Consider the following 21,977-nt stretch of genomic DNA (forward strand, 5'->3'; position numbering starts at 1 on the left):
GAAGAATCACCAGTAGTTTCCTACCTTTTGTAACTACCTTTCCTCGCCTGTGCCAAAAGGAGATGGAGTGCTCTCATTTGACCTCGGGGCTTTCCATTCAGACACAGAAACTGGGAGCCAGACCTTGTGGTTTGCGTATTCTGATCACCGTAATCTCATCTAGAACCAAGCCTTACTCACTGAATGGGCAATATCAGACCTATCTACAACTGCCCAAGTATCCCTTCAGGTAGCATTTGTGCATGCATTCCCAGGAAAGCATCCAGGCATCTTATTTCCCAGCACTGTATGGAAGCACCATAGTTCTCTAAGCACTCCCTTTCTTGGGACTGTGTATCTAACACTCTTCTAAATGATGTCATGAGCAGTGGTTCAGACAGAGAAGCGTCAAAAGTTGTTTCTTAAAGAGCTTTGTGACTGGAGCAAAAGCCATATGTCATTAACCATTAACCTTCAAAAAAAAAGCAAAATAAGCAAGAAGATGAAGTGTAGAATTACTCCTGACCTTAGGTTTTAATTGGCAGTTGTCAGTGGTTATTGTCTATGGATCACTCTTGAAAGGCATCAGAGGCAGGTGGCAGTCTGCATAGCTTTCATTATAAATGTTGTCTACATTTCCAGTCTTACTTTGTTTACACAGAGCATAAGAAGGGGATGTTCCCCTAATATCTTCTCATTTTTTCTACAGTCTTGATCGCTTTGTCATTTGTTGCAGCTGCAGTTACGCAGCATTACAATGGACTCTGAAAATGGCTTGACTTGACATCCCCCAACCACACCAATTGCATGTAAACTCTGACATGTGCTGTTCCCAGGAATCTCTAGGGAAGCTCGTTGCTACCGTCACATAACAGGACTCTGCAGGGGAGGTAAGAGACTATAAACAGGGAGAACAGATCGACTGCAAAATGCCATTTGGCCTAAGGCCGCTGCAGGAGGTCCAGAACCAATTAACATTGGGACAGTTTAGGCCTCTGAATTTAAGGAGCAATCAGAAAATATTTGCCACACAGACAACACTGGAACACACAGAACTCAAGGGCATAGCGATGAAGCCTGCATTTCTGCTATTCCATGCAGAGAAGCCACCACAAACCATGAGAGTTATTTTGCCATATTGCCAAATAGCCCTTTTTCCAGAAAAGATAATTAGTTTGTATCCAGCATGATGCAGACTTGGCTGTACTTTCCAGTTTTTGGACTACCTCCTTTTCCTGCCATCTTATAAGTCTGTGCACTGAATTGTACTGTAGGCTTCCTGTAGCCAAGGAATATTCTTTTCTTTCAGGAGGCAACAATACTGATGTCCTAAGAGAGGCTGCCAACAGATAAGTAAGGATGAGACCATTACATGATTCATGTGTAAATCCTCCCACAATCACCTTATAAAGTGAGTGGATTAAGAACAATAACCCTGTGATTCCATTAATCCAGTTCTGGTATGCATTCCCAATATCCTTGTTTGCCATGCTCGTAGGTGTTCTTCCTACCTGCCACACCCAGCTCACACCACTGTCAGGGGATTAAAAAAAATAATTTATTAGCAATTAAATGTTAATAGTGGCCTGAGCCAGGCACAATGTTGGTTCTTGTCATGCCTGATTGACATACTTCTGCTGGTATACGTACACACGCCTGCAAATGTGCATGCTCTTCTAGGGTGTTGGCCAATGCTGAAGATGGAGTCACACACACGAAGTACTTTACTATCTTTCATTTAACTGGAATTCCAGCTGCGATTGCAAAGGATGGAAAATCAAGTTCTGATAAAAATAAAACAAAACAAAACAAACAATCAAAACTACTTAGTTACCACCTAACGTCTTCACACAGTTTTCCCTCATGCTGAGATTCTCAGGCAAAAAGAGCATTCATTTACCTAAAAAGAATGCCTGGACTTAATTCTTCGCAATATTTTAATTTTCATTATTGCTGTACTATCAACAGAGCTTTTATTTTAAATAAAAGATGGCCTCCAAACATTTGCAATTTATTTAACCTCAGTTTGGTAGAGGCATAATAAACAAGGCAAGCACAATGTAAAGCAAAAGGCTTCAATGGCAAAAGTAAAACTGGGGAACAACTGAAGCATTAACTCCAGATTTACAATCCAACAACACTCCCACCCTGCCACACACAGAGCATGCCCTCATGATTAACGCTTTAGTTTGGCTGTCTCTCAGCAGCTCATGGGGCTCGGGGATACGATTGTCAGGCACCTGGCTGTTGCCACACACCGTGCAGGAAGCTTGAGTACATAAGTACGTTTCCATCCAGAATATAACTGTGGGAGCCAGATGCTGAAGAAATTTGTTACTTTGGCACCAGACCGGTGTGTATGTCAATTTCATACTGGATCTAACCCAAAATTCTCAGATGCAGTGAAGCACAGCTAAAGCCAGAAGAGTTAAGCTGAATAACACTGGCTATAGAACTGGTCCAGATACTACAAAATATCACGTAGAGCTTTCAACATCAAGTGGAGTCTTTCTGTTTAATTCAGTAGACCTCGAATCCCAAATTCTGTTAAAAGAATGTTGCCAGGTGTACTTATAGAAAGTCTTTCCCTCTCTATTATTTAACATCGTCATTGAAATCTGCACATATTTTTTCTTTTCAAATATTGATTTCCTCCCCTTCCCATTTCTCTGGTTTTAGATATAGTCTCTTTCATATCCTAGAGTTTGTGGAACAATGACTGGTTTTTAATCAGTTTTATGCAGTGAAAAGCAGAGTCTATGCTTGCCAAATCAGTTATGGGACTACTAGAACATCTCTCAAGAGTCATGGCCAGCACAAGAGCGCAGCCAAGGACTAATTTTCACCTTCTCTACACTGCCAGAAGCACGAAACAATCAAAATCTATGCACATTTTCAGACTGGTGGAGCAAATTTGCAGCACAAAAAAGCCTTTGAGACAAAATAATGAGAGAAATAAAACACTGTGTAGATTAATATTTGGTTTAGTGAGAGGTCCCATATTTCCTCTGTCAGTGTAAAATAATCACACAACTTCTGGTCATGTGCTTGCCCTTATGCATGTGGTGTTTTAAGAAGTGAAAGTCGTTACTTCTGGTGCAACATTTGTCTTCTGGGTGGGGAAGTCCCCATACTTACGCTGATGTCTCTGCTGTCTGACCACTGGCTTTCTGGAACACTGTGCAGTCGGACTTCTCTGAAGCTAGCTTTAAGATTTTTTGCTCCTCCTTTAGACTTGCGTCACAGGAACGGGTCATGAATGACCTTTGGAGACTTGTGGTATGCCTAGCAATATCTTTTACAATGCATAAGGAATGACTGCCATCCACTTCATCAGTTGTAATCACTGTGCTCAAGAGTTTTGCCTTGGGGTTTGGTGTGCTAGGTTTAAAAAGTTAACTATCATACCTAAAGAAAAGTAGCAAAGCAGAGCATAAGCTTGTACCAGCCAGTATCTAAGCTTGTGCTTCTGTAAACAAACACATGTTTACATGAAGAGTGTTCAAGTGACCATCAAGTCAGTTCTCGAGTCTATAGTAGATTATATTCCATTATACAGCACAGGGCTCTCCAGAGTTGATTTAGCAATGCAGTGAGTGACTGGTGGAGAATAAGGAAGGGAAAGTCTCAAAAGGAACGCAAGATAAAGAGAATGAGGAGAAAGCTGAACTACTTGGGGTTAACAAAGTCATTAAAACATGTAGATTTAGATCACCCAAGTCACACCAAGACAGCAGCAGTTCCGTACAACTCAGACATCAAAATGCTCTTCACTGACATGGTTGTCCTAGCTACAGGTTAGGTCTTCAGTTTCAACCTACTTTCCCTTCCTTGTACCACTGTACACCCACCACGTACCACTGCAGTCTTTCCTTCCTCTCCCCGTGATGCCAGCTGATCTAGGCAAGGAAAGAGACAAGACCATGATCATCTTGGTTCATAGAGTAGAGAGTAAATCACTCAGGCACACGATTGTGCAATCTGAAGGGCTAAACTGATGCAGTCTGTGGATTTATCTCCATGACCATACCACCCAGCCTCTCCCACCAGACATGCTTCATAGTACTTAAATTAAGCAAGGGCGAGGGTTGTATGCCAGGGGATGCCAGGGTTGGATGCTGAGAAGCTTCGGCTCACAGGATTCAGGCTGTGAGAGATAGCGTTTTTGCTGCTTCTGAAAATGAACTTTACCGTCTTGCTTGCTTTCTGTTAATACAGGGGAAAATAACACCGGTTCTTTATCTAGAGACAACACATTTCATATGAAACAGAAGCTCTTACTAATGCTCTCTACTTGGCACAGTATTGTACTAAACAACCTGGTCAGACTGGCCGCGATAACTGGCAGTGCTGTAACACGGCGATGTGTAATAACATGTAAATATTTCTGCATGTAAGAAATTATGTCATAATACAATTGGCTTGGCTTTTGCTCAAAGTTCTGCACCTGAGATGAATCACTTTGGTGCGTAATCTAGAAACATTGTCTCTTTTTGCAGTTGTGTTATATAAATGCTTTTATGAGGAGCAGCTGCGGTAGGAACACTGTTAGGGCTGAATGTCCAGGACACTTCAGAATGCTGTGCTCCACTGAGGACACGTACAAGTGAAAACAACACTTCATATTCCACTGAAGACTTATTTGCACTTAATCAAACAATGGCATAATTAGGAGAAGTTAACATCAGCTTAAGTTTAACAATAAAGGCTGTGTAGAGCTAGGGATGGGCAGAGCCCTTTGAACAGTATCAGAAAGCACGTTTGCATTGTGCAAGGGTGTAGAAAGCAGAGATCCTGAGCTAGCACATACCCAAACTTGTCTGTCTACATGGCACAGCAGAGCGCCAGGCTACCAGTTCACGTCTTGGAATCAGGATAGCAGCATCGGTGTGATACCGCACCCAGGTAATGAGCTTGGCATCACTTTGCTGACATGGTCATTCTCCTCCAGATTCCAGGGCTCTATTAACTCTGGCATCCACGCAACGTGTTCTGGTGCACAGTGGGCACAGGCTCTGAGTTGCATGAAGTTTTGGACCGAGTGCAAAATAAAACCTTTCAGAGAGTCAAGAAAAGCAATGCCACAAGTATTAGAAGAACGAGATTAAGAGCATTAGAGATGACTTTGAAGAAGGAAAGCCAGTGACAGAAAGTTAAAAGTCTTAGGAGAGGGAGTCAATAAGTCAGCATAAAACGCATGCACATAAACAGGACCTAAGTAATATCTGGCCTTATGCTGGCCCGCTGCACCAAGGTAAGCTTCATCGCCGAAGAAAAATTAAGTGAAATTATTAATAACTCAGCATACGTTAAGATATCACATTTGAAATCAGCTATTATGAGAAATCTGGACTTCACTCCCTTCTCCATTGCTCACTCTGAAAAAAAGTATTTGCAAAGCTCCCTTTAGAAAAAAAAATTAAATATTGTCTCAAGGAAGATCTAAATTTTTACACAACATTTCAGAAGTTTTGGGAACTTGGAACTTCTAAACTTTTCCTGTATAATGCTGACAATCTTGGTTTTATGATCTCTTACATAAACCTACTGTGAAATGCTGTGGCAGAAGGTAATTTCACTGATTTGTGTGATTTTACAAGCTGAGTAAGACCATGTTTAGATCATGAAGCAACCATTACATAAATGAATGCCAATGCATCCAATGAATATTGGAATATCAAGAAAGTCTTGGTAGTCATTACTAACACTGCAAACACCTCTGAGACAAAATTATCAGGAATGAAAGTTGGTAACTCCATATGGAGGAGAATTAAAAATCCCCTCACCATTGGGGTGGGAAATCAAATACAAGTTTGTTGGCTACAAAGAACATCACTTCATTAGTTTAAACAGAAATCTTATGACTTAATAACTAGAGACTTTGCTGTATTTATGCTATTTTAAAATTAGTCCCTTTCATAGCATCACAAACAGTGTGAATATACCTCAGAGGCCAAATTTTTGCCCTTAACTATGTAAAAATAAACATCCCTTTGGATGTAACTATGCCTGAAGATTAGATAAGATGCAGGGTCTTACCCTCAATTCTCTTCTTTACCAGCTACCTAGAGGAATCGGGAACATGCAGAATCTTAGCAATTCTCACATTGTCTGCCTCCAGCCCAGAAAACGTAGCGCCAGCACTGAACTTATGCACCTACATGCCAAAGGTTGCATTACTCGTGATTAGCGAAGGGCTGCTTTCCTTAAATACCCTTCCTAACAACATTCTGGAACCTCTGTATCTCTGCTTAGCTTCGTATGGCTGAACTGCATCTGCTATAAGCAGAGATGTTAACATCACAAGGTCACAGCTCTTTCTCCACTAATTAAATTGAGGTCTGCTTGTTGGTACAAAATGTTAAAAAAGGGGAAGAATAGAATCAAAAGGTCACCTTCCTGTCTGCATTACCCCCTATTTGTCACTTCTTATGTTACTTCCTCCTGCCATCTATTTATAACTTCCTGAGATGAGCTGTCATACCACAAATACATATGACCCAGTTAACACGTTAACAGTTGTTTCAAACATTGCATTATTAGCCATTTCGGTTTTCTAGGTCATGAATTCAGATCCTATTTTTACAGTTGCCTTTGTCCTACTTAGGAAAATGACCAGCTCACTTGAAGCAAACTGCGTGAAACACAAGATGGCTGTAATCTGGCTTCTGCATAACCTGCAGACGTCTTTAAAGGGAGTCTCCAAGTTCAGTGTTGCCTCCCTAAAGAGAGTTTCTTTGTCTCCTCACTTAAAACATATAACATAAGGAACACGTTGAGGGCAAGACAGAAGAGACCAAAGCTGTAACCAAAGCAGAGGATAATAGTCTTGTTATTTGCTCAAGACAACATAAATGGCTGATAGATCTGGGAAATTCATACCTCCACAGGCACGGGGGAACTTTAGTAGAGTAAATTCTTCTGTTGACTGATTCCAGAGGTTCCTACAAAGTTTCCATCATCAGACTCAGTGCCATCTTCTCAAGCTTCCTTTCAGATACCCTGTAGAAAACCTGGGTTGATGTGCGTACATATTATTGCAACATATTTAAAAGGCTCTGCTCAAAAGAGTAAGTCATGGTGCTGTGGCTAGCAAAGCAAAAGGGAGTCACCATGTCCAAACTATCCCTAGAATACAGAAGGATACAAAGGGGTAGTTGCGTTTAGGCAATAGGACTTATTATGCCACTATATGTATTACTCAACTAAAACTAACTTCATTGCATCTCCCAGAGCGCAGCAGGAACTTCAGTCAGCAGAATGCTTTTTAGAGAACTCGTAACACTGTTGTCCTTATAAACTTCCAACACATCCTTCCACTGCAACAAGAGATTTTAGGAGTTGTTCGTTTTCTACAGATTCATTTTTCAACGAACATGGTAGGATGGAGCACAGCTTGAAATAGATGTTGGTCAGCAACGTTTAGGTGAGTTTACCCGAAGATAAACAGAAACTAAGCACAGCTCATTGCAAACACTCCAGGAAACAGGGTGTAATCAGCGTCTGCTTTCTATTTTGGTGGTTCTCTCTGTGTCACAAGTTGACACATGACGCTATGATTCAGTTTATGTAGCAGTCCCTGTGTGTCCCTAGCAGAACAGGTAACTTAGAAGGCAAACTGGACATGATTAACACTGTTAATTAGATAATCGTGGAACATCTTATATTGATGTTCCACGATTGAGCTGAACTGGACATGTTGTGCTGCATAGATGCATTGTCTTTCACCCAGAAACACCTTCTCTCTGACACTATCAGAGATCATTAGCTACTTTGGATTGCATTGATGAGGATCACAGAGGTGTTTATTGAACCCATCTGAAGTAGCTGTCATTGGTCCTACCGAGGCACCTCCTGACTGTAAAATTTGTTTAGGGAAAACAAAAAGAGTTTAGAAAGTATCATTTTACGAACGAGTACTTAAAAAATGATCAATTTCAAGCTTCGTGAAACAGAGAATGAAATTCTAACTGTATGATTTTAATTACAACAACATTTGGTATTTGGCAGCCTGACTGAGGACTTACTTGCTTCTATATGACTATAAAGAACTCCTTTTATTTGGGGAAGCAAATACCATTTCACTTGAAGCAGTCTGGAGACTGATTTTTAAAGTTCTTTCCCGCAGAAATACATGTCACAAGCTCACTACAGTTGTGCTCCAATACAGAATGAAACACAAGCACACCCACATTCTCACCCAAGCACACAGGAAGAGACATGGCATCTCCTCAAGGTCGCACTACACCTTCAAGTGCTGTCCTTAGCCTGGAACACCAACAGCAAAGCACACATCAGCCTTTTCCCCAGAGCAAGGCATAAAGTACGACAAATTCTCGGAAAAAAATGCATGCAGTTGGTTTTCTTCACAAAGGAAAGTCATGTCCAACCGGATTTTCCTTGTAAGAGGTCTATATGATCCTGGTCACTGTCAGCAGAGCAGACTGAGAATCACAGGCATCTTCCTGGGAAAATACTATACCCTTCTTATATTCTATACTTAAACATTTATCCAGGTATTACATGACCCTTAGAAGAATAATACTCAAGTTTTTTTCTGGTCACCCTGTCACGTTTCCTAATTTTTTTAAAACATTCCTATTTTTATTTGAGATCTGAAATGATCTTCAGCTAAATCACTCTGTATGCAATACACAGAAACTATGATTCCTTTCAAGCAAGTTTCCCAGGGCATTTTTTAAAAAAATCTGTGAAGTGTCATGTTGTAATTCAGTCTATCTGTAAATAATGCATATAAACCAAAGCCTCTGCGAGATTATTGATTTTTTTTAGAATGGAAAAGTCTTTCAGAACTATTAAGAAGGAACAGACATATCCCTCACTGCAACCTTCTTCTGTTGTCCAAATTGCTTATTTTGCAGGTTTCAGACTTGCTCTTATCTCTTCTCCCAGCATCCAAAAAATGTCATACCTGCCTCTGTTATTCATTTTATCTGTTATGATCTGCCTTGCTTGTGCCTCCCACAAACAAAACCACTTTCGGGAAAAACTGATGATGAGGTTATTGCTCTGAATATTCTTTCATAAGTGTCATTTCCACGTGGTATTTGAAAACCTAAACATGTTACAACTGTGGATTTTTATTAATGTGCACAGCAAAGTTGAACTTAGTCATGAATTTTCTTTTCTATTTACACTGGTCCAGTATAGACCTATTTTCAGCATTTGAGCCTTTGCAAGGCCACAATGTAGGAGCAGCAGAACTGCATAAAACTTCGAAATGAAAATATCTTCAGGCACATTTTATTCCAATTTAAGTTAAAAACACGTTCTCAAACTTTCCAGAACTGCAACATGCTCTAAATGGGTTTCTTTTTCCAGAACAATGAAATAATTTTGGATACTATTTCCCATAAACAAATGCTTTGGAATACTTTTGCCTCCCAGCTATTCCTAATCAATACAGAGCACAGAATCATGGAGATTTCGGCCACAGAGAATCAGGATACTTGAAACAAATAAAGGTCAGGAAGAATTGACTCACACCTCTGATTGCTAAAGCACAGCACCTATTAGTATAAATATAAATGTGCAATACCAATATCAAAACATATATTAAGATACAATCCTCAGCGTGTTTACAGTCAAAACAGACAGGAGTTCCTTCAGGCACCAGCCTCATTCTTGTGAACCCACGTTTTCACATGGCGTTGTATTTCGGAAAGCGGTAAGGTAAATATCTTGAGATCAAATAACTCTCTCTGGTGAATCAAAACAAAAGGCTGGGACAGCGTGACCCTTAATTTAACCAAGGAATATTAGAAATGCACTCAGAAGACCCGATTCTGCTCTCAGATAGATTATTTTTTAAACCATATGTTATAAATTCAGGACTAATAGAATGATAACAGCTATGATCAAGTTTGTTCTACTTAATTAACATGCATCAAAGTGTCTTAAAAGTCTTGCATGATATACTTATCTATTTGATAATGATAAAATTCCAAGCATAAGGACAGTATAGGGCAAGCAGAATTTCATGCTAAATCTGTACCTTATGAAGCTAAGTAGAAGTTTCTTTAAACAAATGATTTATCTAATTTACCTATCCATTGCACAAGCATAGCTCCATATCTATTAGCTGCTCTTACAGTCTTATTAATTTGAGCATCTTTTTGATATATATTACTTTGATCAGTCTGCCAAATCGAACTTATTGCAAACCAACATAGCATAACGAGTGAATATATTACATAGATTTCTTAAACGGTACAAAGAAATCCTGATTTGTGAAAGACAAAAACTAGCATTTTTCAAATAATTGATTCAAATAATAAGCTAATATTTGTGAGATAACCTACTTGATAAAATTAAGATATTTATGGAAAATACATTTGGAAATTATTCTAGACTATACATTAATTATGCACAGGAGAAGGGTACTGTGGGTGGAAGAACTACCCAGATTTATTTGGGATGTTCAAATGTAATACTTCTCTTGGCTATGCTTAAATGTTTGTAATAAATAGTTCCTCCTTTTTTTAATTTAGATCCTTCTTAATGCAGTTGGCAAAGGTTTTTCACCTATAATCAATCCATTTCTCTACTCAGTCAATACTCGCTGCATTTAATAGTGGCAAAAACTGGAGAATGTCGACCTCATTTCATACAGACCAGAGTAGACATTACATATAAGAGATTTGCAGTCATGCTATGCTACAAATATCATAGGATCATAGAATCGTTCGGTGACTCAACCACTTCCCTGGGCAGCCTATGCCAGTGCCTGATAACCTTTTCAGTGAAGAAATTTTTCCTAATCTCTCATCTGAAACTGCCCTGGTGCAACTTCAGGCTGTTTCTTCTTGTCCTATTAGTTGTTACTTAGAATCGTAGAATCATAGAATAAGTAGGGTTGGAAGGGACCTTAAAGATCATCCAGTTCCAACCCCCCCTGCCATGGGCAGGGACATCCCACCGGATCAGACTGCCCAAGGCCCATCCAACCTGGCCTTGAACACCTCCAGGGATGGGGCAGACACAGCTTCCCTGGGCAACCTGGGCCAGGGCCTCACCACCCTCATAGTGAAGAAATTCCTCCTAATGTCCAGTCTAAATCTGCCCCTCTCCAGTTTGTACTCATTCCCCCTGGTCCTTTCCCTACAAGCCTTTACGAGCAGCCCCTCTCCAGCTTTCCCAGATCCCCTTCAGGTACTGGAAGGTCACTATAAGATCTCCTCTGAGCCTTCTCTTCTCCAGGCTGAACAACCCCAACTCTCTCAGCCTGTCCTCATATGGAAGGTACTCCAGCCCTCGGATCATCTTTGTAGCCCTCCTCCAGACTCATTCCAACAGCTCCAGATCCTTCGTACATTGAGGATTCCAGAACTGGACACAGTATTGGAGATGAGGTCTCACAGGAGAGGACTAGAGGGGCAGAATCCCCTCCCTCACCATCCTGGCCACGCTGCTTTTGGTGCAGCCCAGGACACAATTGGCCTTGTGGGCTGTGAGCGCACGTTGCCGGCTCATGTCGAGCTTCTCATCAACCAGCACCCCCAAGTCCTTCTCTGCAGGGCAGCTCTCAATCACATCATCCCCCATTGTGTACTGAAAACAAGGATTACCCCAACCCAGGTGCAGGACCCTACACTTGGCCTTGTTGAACCTCATGAGGTTCTCACAGGCCCACTTCTCCAGTCTGTCCAGGTCCCTCTGGATGACATCCCGTCCTTCTGGTGTGGCAACTACACCACTCAGCTTGGTGTCATCTGCAAACTCGCTGAGGGTGCACTCAATCTCACGTCAATATCACTGATAAAGATATTGAACAGCACCGGTCCAAGTACATGACCGCTGAGGGACATCACTCGTCACGGATCTCCATCTGGACTTTTCGCCATTGACCACCACTCTTTGAATACCATCCAGTTTCTTATCCACTGTACTGTCCACCTGTTAAATCCATATCTCTCCAATTAAGAGACAAGGGTGCCGTGGGGGACCATGTCAAAGTCTTTACTTGGGAGAAGAGATCAACATCCAGTCACTACAACTTCTTTTCATGTAGTTGCAGACAGTGATGAGGTTTTCCCTCAGCCTCCTTTTCTCCAGCATGAACAATCCCAATTCCCTCAGCCACCTCTCATAAGGTTTGTTCTCCAGTCCCCTCACCAGTCTCATCACTCTTCTCTGAACACACTGTAGCCTCTCAATGTCTTTCTTGTAAGGAGGGGCCCTGAACTCAGCACAGGATTTGAGGGGTGGCCTCACCAGTGCCGAGTACAGGGGCAGAATCCCCTCCCTGGACCTGCTGGTCACACCGTTTCTGATCCAAGCCAAGATGCCATTGGCCTTCTTGGCCCCCTGGGCACACTGCTGGCTCATGTTCAGTCGCTGTCAACCAACACCCCCAGGTCCTTCTCACCCAGGGCAACTTCCCAGCCACTTTTCCCCAGGCCTGCAGTGCTGCACGGGGTTGTTTTGTCCCAAGCGCAGGACTCGGCACTTCATTTCGTTGAACCTCATTCCATTGGTTGTAGCCCATCGATCCAGCCTGTTCGGATCACTATATAGAACAGCCATATCCTCAAGGAGACCAACACTTCCACTCAGCTTAGTGTCATTCACAAACTTACTTGGGGTGCATTTGATCCCCTCATCCAGGTCATTGATAAAGACATTGAACAGAGCTGGACCCAGTACCGAGCCCTGAGGAACCCCACTTGTGACTGGCCTCCAGCTGGAGTTAACTCCATTCCCCACCACTCTCTGGGCCATCCAACCAGTTTTCCACCCAGGAGAGTGTGCGCCTGTCCAGGCCAGAGGCAGACAGTTTCCTAAGCAGAATGCTGTGAGAAACTGTGTCAAAGGCTTTCATAAAGTCCAGGCACGTTGTACCCACAGCTTTTCCCTGTTCAGTAAGTGGGTGACCTTGTCACAGAAGATCAGGTTATTTTGGCAGGACCTGCCTTTCATAAACCTATGTTGATTGGTCCTGACCACCTGACTGTCTTGTGTGCGCTCTGTGATAGCTCTCAAGATAAATATATCCACTCATAGTCTCTAAAATCCTCTACTTGAATTCCTGAACTACATAGCTCTCCACAGTATATGATTTCTAGTAAAATAAGTTAATATAAGTTAATAAAATAAGCTAATAAGTAAAATTTGCTCTACAATGTTGAATAGTCAAGTCGGCTTTGGCAATACAGTAATCTAGACTCAGTTTAATCACAGATGATTGATGCAAAACTTAGCAGTACCCCTTTCACTTCTGTCTGTTCTGACAGCAGCAGTTTTTTTCCAGTGTCCACATGACTAAAACGTACCCTGAACAGAAAGCAAACACAACTCGTACTGAGATAATTCTGATGGAGCCCCTTCAGTGCAAAAACAAACTTCAAGGAGCACTAGAAGTATTGCTTACATGGGTTCAAGCTAAATGAACACAAATGTTTCCAGAAAAGAATACTGCACCGATCTGATTAAACCATGTTTTGTGCTGATTTACATAAATATCTTTAAGGACAATGCTGATTTATTCAAATGTTTTTAAAAGCATATCATAGCCCGTGTCTGACAGCATTAGAATGATGTACAATACATTTTCAGACATCTTTAAACATACATGTAGCAGCATAAATTGTCAATTATATGACTCAATTTTAAGTTTGTTTTTTAAAAATAATCAACGACAAAACCCACAACAAAACACACGGAGCAGAGCACAAGCAACAGGAGCCTGAAATTTTCTTGAGCTAACCAATGCCAACCATCAGCTTAATAAGTCCCACCTACTCATATAGTTGCAAGAACCAAAAAGTTGCATATAAAAATATCATTAGTGATTTCGGATTTTTTTCTATGAAATATTGACTAGTACCCTTTTATGCAACAAAACATCCCTTAAATTTTAAAACTAGTCATTCTGGTTAATACTCACATAAATCACCATTTAGAAAATGGCAGAGAGAAGTGAAAACTGTTGTCTCTGTCATCCCACCAGAACTGAAAACCTTATGGGCTTCTTGCAACATGTTAAATCTCTTCCCATTTTCACCAATAAATGATAGAAAATATTTGCAGGACAAAGAAGCAATTGAGATCGCCTTTCTCCAGACTGAAATAAAAGCGAAAGTCAAGAATCCTACACTTGATGCTTGTTAATTCTGGCTCAAAATGCAAAAGTGTTCCCAAAAATTGCAACTGGTGCAGATTTCTGAAATGTTCAAATGAAAAACATTTAACCAAGACCTGCTTTTTCCCTGTCTTATGAAAAAAAAATTGATGTATTTTCTAGTGACTATTAATTAAGCAATCACTTTCAAATATTCAACCTCTCTCCATTATCAAATGAATTATTTCCTGTATCATTAGGATAGGGCACTACCCTTCAAGTCCCAAACAAGAGCTTTGTAACAAAACGCCAAGCATATTCACACAAATTTCAAAGATCAAAGCAAGACTATTCATATTTACACTGGTCCTATAATTTGTCTTCCTGTTTTTTAATTGAACTCTCCTTTGGGTTTGATAGGTAGACTTTGTCACGTGCCACAGACACTCCAGAATTCATTAAGCTTTTATGAGAGGTTTGTAGCTGTGTACTGACACTATCTGAAAGAGACAACACAGATAAAATTATGGCTGAAAAGGTTAATATTGCGATTTTTTGTTTGCTTCGTTAGCTGTCTGCACAGAATGGACAATTCTATTTCAGAATATAAATAAAAGATTTATTTCAGTACAGATTTTGACAGCAATAGATTGATAAATACTGTCAGAATCGGTATTGGTTGAGAACATGCATATGCATATGCTGATTTCATCTAGATTGCATTTCCACAGTTTGCTTAAGGGAAAACAAATATGGATAACATCAAAATCAGACTACGTAGCTTGCCCTTTTTATCCTTTGACCATGAGACCACTTGAAGATAGAAAAGTTTTTTATTTCTGCTTCACAATACAGATGAGGTGCTTTTTGCTGCCTGTTTTTTTGAGGATATAGATTTTGCTCTCTATCATAGGGATACAGAGAGATTCTTCTTCCAGACTTAAATTGCAATCTTAACTAACAGCAAAAAATGGTTTCTGTACTTGGGCATGTTGGACATGAATTCATGCATGCAAAACAAGGTCAGGTTTCCTTTGAGTAGATTGCTGCACAGCCCTTGCACATACATCTGTATTTAGTTTCATGTACGGACTCAAGTCTAGGTTTGGGTCTCAACAACAGCATGGCAAAAAGTCCATGTGAAAAACATTCCACTGTTGTGTTATCCTTGCAAGTCAAGCAGACTCTTAAAAACATATGAGCTTGGGCTTTAATGTCTTTTTTTATTCTACTGGGGGCTTGGGATTTTTCCCTGTTAGCACCGTTGATTTTACCAACTAAAGGTGCGGGCTTTGTTTTGCTACTTCTGAGCAAACCCAGATTCTCCTGGGTCTCAGCAAAATCTAAGTTGTTAACTAAAATAACAGAAATATTTGGAAAAAAACACTTCTGCCTATCAAGATGAAACACAGTAGGCCATATTGTGAAGCTGGGTAATAAATCCAGAAACTTTTCTTCCACTGTGGGTGATATCGTCTATGTAGACATAAACCACAGCAAATCTAGGCATACACAACAGCACACACAGTGCAGAGCAACAGAGCAGACAGAATTTGGTTCTTATTACGGCTTCACATTTTTTAGATTAGGCAAGGCTCCAAGTTGTCTTCGACCAGTATGCTGCGGTTTGGGTCTTACCCCAGATGACTAACATCTTGGTGGAACTATTTTCAGTCAAGGGATTATTTGTATACTCCCTCCTGAATACTGATTCTACCACATCCACTTTGTGTCACAGCCCTAAACAAAAGGAAGAGAACTGCTGCCAGCATTTCGCTTGTGATCTTTGCGTGAGCATCCCCATCCAAGCTGCTGCCCACTCACTCTTCCTGGCACTGAAATACTGCTGTGGGAATTGTACAGCCGTTGAAATGGCACCTTTACACACAAACCAAATAATGCTTCTGTTTCCTCATGCCTTATTTCCAACAACACCCCGTTTGCTTGCTGTTTTTCTGGGAAGGACCCCCTTGGCTTTCCCCTGCTGCTAAAGTATTTAAGTAGTACGCAAGAATTAAACCCTCTGTTAAAAATGTGACAATGTGTTCAACCAGCAGCCTCACTAGTACCAGGGATACACAGACCAACTCAATGGCAATAGGAGGAGCACTCTGTCTCCTTCCATTTCAGAAAAGAAAATAATCCTTCACCGGATTCTGAACTGTTGGGTTATATATTACTGTTGTTTTAACATTCAACAGCAAATGCCTGTAGCCACACTGCGGTCCTCAGACTTTCTCACTAATGATGTGTATGGGTCCTACTCAATGCACTGACGTGTTGTGAATCTGATTTTGAGGAACCTGTTTCTCCTCCTACATTGCAGAGGGAGCAAGGGGCCACTTTCAGCTTTGGAGTCCACTGCAGAGATTGTGTGCCTAAACACCTGGCATTGCAACACTTAAATTCCTGTTTGGATGTACCCCTAATTTGCTGTAAAACTCCTCAAGACTCGAGTATTACGTTGGCAATGTGTTCAGAAACACTGACCAGATTGCTATGTCTGACAGATACATGAAAAACTTCTTCTTGGGAAAAGACTCTAAACATTCACTAACAGAAGAAACTTTGGCAAGTATTCACTGTTTGGGATTCAGAGTCATACAAAGATTTTTGTTCTAGACTTGAAGAATATGAGTGGACCTAAAGAACTTGTCTGTCCTCTTTTTGCTAGTAGGAAACAGCATGCAATGTCCATGTTTATATGAACAAGGCATGGACAAAGTAACATGACTAGATTTAGAGCTCTGGTTGTTGTGCTTCATGAGATATTAACAGCAGTGTGACCTCAATACACACCGCTCTCCTTGGCTGAGGAATTATCTGCAGAGCGCACTGGCGGTTACGGATCTCATCTTTATGTATCTACCTCTTTCCATTCAGTATATGCAAAGCCTGAGAGCCAAAATGAGGGTTAGAATACAACCAGGCAGCGGAGCCTGGTGGCTTAAATTTCTCCATCTAACTCTAGACACCTACCTAAGGCACATAAACTGAGACCTTAGTCACTCCCCACCCTCTGCACAGCCAAAGGAGTCAGCTAAGGACACCTGCAGAGGACCAGCCAGATCCAAGGTGGGATCCCACTTTCTGGAGGTGCTTGCTTCTCTCCAATTGGACATGAAGGCAACATTAAGCAACCTCCTACTTTAGATGCCTCAGATAAGTGCCGCGGTTTTGATTGGATGAACGCTGGTCCATTTGCTGTATCAGGAGAAGCTGACAACACGGTGAGCTCTAATGTGGAAACGCAGAATGTTACGCACTGTCTGTAAATCAGCATCCTGATGCCTCCTTCCCCTCTGCAGCTCTGCACTCAAGAACTTGATGGTGATTTACCCCATGGCCACAGCTGCCAAGTCCTAATCCAGATGACTTAATTAAAAGCAATGATATTAGATAAGAACAGGTAAAGACCAATCAGATAAAAGAAATCAGACAGAAGGAATAATCTTAAAATATGCCTCAGGTTAAATTTACTCTGAAAATTGCTAAGTAGGCTAAATATTATGGATTTCATGCTTATTGTACCTGTAATATTACGACAAAATTTCAGTTTGTAGCTCCTTGATTGAGAAAAGCCACCTTATTCCTTTTGTCTGTCTGGTACCCCAAGCACTTGGAGACATTTATCTCCTTGGTAAGCTTCTTTTTTGCTGGTTACTTGAAGTTGCATTTAACTTAACATTACTTCTGTGTTTCACACTGGCAAGCTTTCAAAAGCAATTGTAAGAGTTCAGGAACATTTCCTCTACCCAAACCAAATGCTGTTGCATGAATAACTGTTCTCTTTTTCCTCCCCTTAAAGATGTTTACTCAATATAAACAAGATTTTCTGAAGGACTTCCATGAAGAAAGCTGGTTTGGCAAGGCTCTGTACTGAATGTGCTGGAGAGAAATACTCTGTCATCCCTTGCGTGCGCTATGTGAGCTAAATCTCCCAGCAGAAAGTAGTTACGTACCTACACAAAGAAAGGGAATTCAGGCATAGTGTGCACAAGGCATTTCTCATGTGGAGGATCAGGACCAGCGGTAGACAAGGTGAGGGCAGTCCGCTAGGGCAGCTTTCTTCAGGTGCTGGCAGAGCAGCCACAGAGGCACAGTGCACGTTTAGGCAAGTTTACTAGTCCTGCTAACACCACCAACTCAGAATCAGGGTTTAAGGAGAAACACAGAGACCTTTTCTGAAAGAAAAGTCCCCTTTCTCTCCTGCCTGCACCTGCAGCAGCAGGAATAGCAAAAGCAAAGCTGATTTTATTCACTCCCCCTCTTGGCTTTATTCCCTCCCTCATAACAGCAGGAGAAACCTGGCTGTGGCTTGCCAGCCTCTGGGTGACAAAGTTAAGTTGTGCCCACATGGCTGAAATGTCTCAAGACAACTCTGCCTAGAAGTCCACTTGTGTAACATGCAGGGACAAATAAAGATTAAAGTCAGAGATCAGACCTAGATCCAACAAACAAAAGAGAAGAGTCCCTACAGCAAAAGATGACTAAGAGCCAGAAAATGTGTTGGCAAGGGAGAGGACTTCCTGCTCCAAAGAAACTCAGAACACTGGCGTCTTAGAGGCATTGACCAAAGAAATGTCTGACTGCAGAATTCCTGGACTGAGGCAGAAGCAGGGATTGTCAGGTGAGAGTATTGAATGTCCTTGTCCAAGAGCTGGAGACAAAAATAAGTGGAATACCTTTGAGGGAAACAAGGTGTTAAATAGACTTGTGTTTCTCCACAACATTTGGAGAGTTACCTTGCTCGCTACTTCAATTGCATAGCTTTACTCTAAATGCTATTATCCTCCAGATCCATGCAGGTGCACTTGCCTTACACCTCTGGTAGGCTTCCTGCCTAAGTACAATTATGATACAGCTTGCGAATTTCAAAAATAATGCAAAGATCTGTACTCAGCAGACAATTAAAATTTGAATATATGCAGAAGCAAGCTGTTCCCAGACCTGCAATTAAATAGCTAACTGGATTAGAAGACTCTGTTTCTGTGAACTAGTTCTTCTACTGAATCACATTGGCTTTCATCAGCATGTCGTAACATACAGGGTTTCAGAAAACAGCATTGCCTGGGAAAATCTAGCCAAAGTTTACTGGCTTTCATACAAGAAAATGGTGAGCCATTCTAGAAGAAGGTTGCACACAGAGATAACTACTTTTGTACCAAAACGTTTTATGATTATAGAATGAAATACAGACATAAAACTTGCAAAGGCAAATACATCTTCACATTAATGATCAAACTTCAAGATTTACATGCAAGTGAACTAAATATACATATCTTTATTACAGTTAACTATAGGTCCCTCATGTCTACTTGATTTACTTACAATAACTTAGGTCCTAAGTAGCACGTCAAAATGGTTGTCTTCCCATCTGTGAGCCAGACTCATCTCACCAAGTACTCACCACATGAGAGGTACATATCCAGGACAAACTAAATCATAACTAACACGAGAGATACATTACAAGAGCAATGCACCCTACCTACCCTAGATACCTACCTTACAAAGAGACTAATTGCTCTCTTCCACCATAGACTATGGAGATAACCTAAACAATCAGTTTTGGACTAGATTAGTAACTTGCTGGTGATCAAGATGAAGCCCACTCTATGTGTGCAACTGGTAGAAAAAAAAGCCATACTTTTTACGAGATCATTAAAAAAGAACAAGACTGTTATTTAGAAATCAAAAAAGTAGAAGAAACATAAAGAGATAATTTTTGACTTATGATATACTAATTTTAAAAAGTATTTAATGTTTTAGAAACTGTGTCTAGTCATTCTCTGAAACCCATCAAGGAACCATTCTCTCATACTATTCTCTTTTGAGTACTCTGTATTATCTTACTGTCTTCTTCTCCACAATGACTCCACCTTTAGACCAAAACAGCTTCTCTGCAGCTGGTATCAATGTAAGAAACATTCTTGTTTACATTTTTATTGCTTTTCTGACCATTTTCAAATCTAAGGATATTTTACTTTCTCTGACTGCAACTTCTTCCAATATTCTTTTTTCTTCTCATTTGACAAAACTTTTAATTCTCCACGTATTCCAATACTCTTAAAATAATTTCCAGCAAAGTCCTTAATCTTGTGAGTAAGGTATGTCAGATAAATATTTCCATGAATTTTAGTGAAACTAGGGATGGAAATTGGACTTTTTGGAAATACGTTTTTACCACTGTGTGTTGTTAGGCTTCATTTCTCTTCATCAAACTCAAAGGTAGTTCAAACACTGGTGAAAGAATCTGGTCTCTCCAGCGTTGTAAGGTAATGTAAGATATCTGTAAGATAATCCGTATAATACAGCAGAATGAGTTAATTTTGTATATATTTCTGTGGCTAATTTTTTGATTCTTAATTTAATGCAATGGATGCTGATCTTCTTGACAATATGGAAAGATGTAATAAAAAATCTTCCACTATAACTTCTGGTTTGTGTTCCGAACCTTCCAACTTCAGTCTGAAAACGTCTTCTTTGTGTCAGTTGGAAGCCTATTTGTATAAAATTAAATTTAACCTTTCTCTGTAGTAAAGGCTGATGCTGTAAACCTAAGCTTTAACAAGGACCGAAGATGCCACCACCACCACTTTTCATCTTGGTGACGATTCCACATAAAATAAAGAAAATCTGCAGGTGCAGCCTGCAGGTATGCAGGTGTATGCCTTGATGTCCAGACCAAATTGCATTTGTACAATAGTACAGGACTTTCCAAAAGCTCCACAATGTAACCTAGCATGAATAAGAGTGTTTACTCCTTTACAGCCAGGTTTTTTTAATGGAATGTGACTGGAATTTCTGTAGCTCCTGCTGAATTCACTGCTGACCTTTGGGCTGTAGTGCCCAAGTGTGCTGAGCAGGGTCAGAGTGCTATTAACAGATTTTAATTAACAAAATTAACAGTTTTCCATTTTGTGCTGCTCTTCAGAATTTCTTTATTTCAGAAGTATATAGAGAGAAATCAGATAACAGAATCACAAAATAACAGAATCATTCAGGCTGGTAAAGACCTTTGTGGTCATTGAGACAAACCGTAAGCCTAACATTGCCAAGTCCACCACTAAACCATGTCCTGAACTGCCACATCTACATGACTTCTAAATACTTCCAGGTGACTCCACCACTTGGAGTAACCTGTTCCAGGGCTTGACAGCTCTTTCAGTGAAGTCATAGTTCCTATCATCCAATCTAAACCTTCCCTAGCACAACTTGAGGCCATTTCCTCTTGTCCTGTTGTTGCTTTGGAGAAGAGACCAACACCTGCTTCACTTCACCCTTCTTACATGTACACAAGGTAAATCTTCAAGGATTCCCTTTTTGTTTTAACATTTCTCCGAATGAGTTAAAATGATCACCATTCTCCTGGCCGAAGCTTTCCAAGGTTTTTTCCAGGTTTGGATACATAATGTACAGTTTGTCTATATGTCATTTTAAGCACCTGCACTTTCTTCTAAAAGCTGATCTTTGGCCATACTCCTCCTCTTCTAGTAAGCATATGTGACAGGTATCTAGTACACAGAAGTAATATTTTCTTCATATATTGTCAGCCTTCTGAATCTCTAGCATAAAATATATTTGTACAGTCCTGCTTCAAGCCAGAGTTTCAGAGATATTTTGTGTTTAAGGCAGCCTAGAGCCTTTTACTATATATAATATACAGCAGAAGTTATTTAACATCTGCAGTTTTCTTAAATGATGAAAGGAATTCAGCTCCTCAATAGCCCTAAACTTGGCCTGGGCCAAGGTATTTCTTACTATAAATACAGGTACTCATCTATGTCATAGTCGAATTACACAAGTCTACCATGTTTCTCAGCATGATTGCTACACAGGAACTATGAATTAGTATACCAAGTTATACGAAAGATAAATGGAAAGTTGTCTTGATGCTTTTAACTTATTCACTTAATTG

This window comes from Cuculus canorus, chromosome Z (assembly GCF_017976375.1).
Source record: "Cuculus canorus isolate bCucCan1 chromosome Z, bCucCan1.pri, whole genome shotgun sequence".
Taxonomy (NCBI): domain Eukaryota; kingdom Metazoa; phylum Chordata; class Aves; order Cuculiformes; family Cuculidae; genus Cuculus; species Cuculus canorus.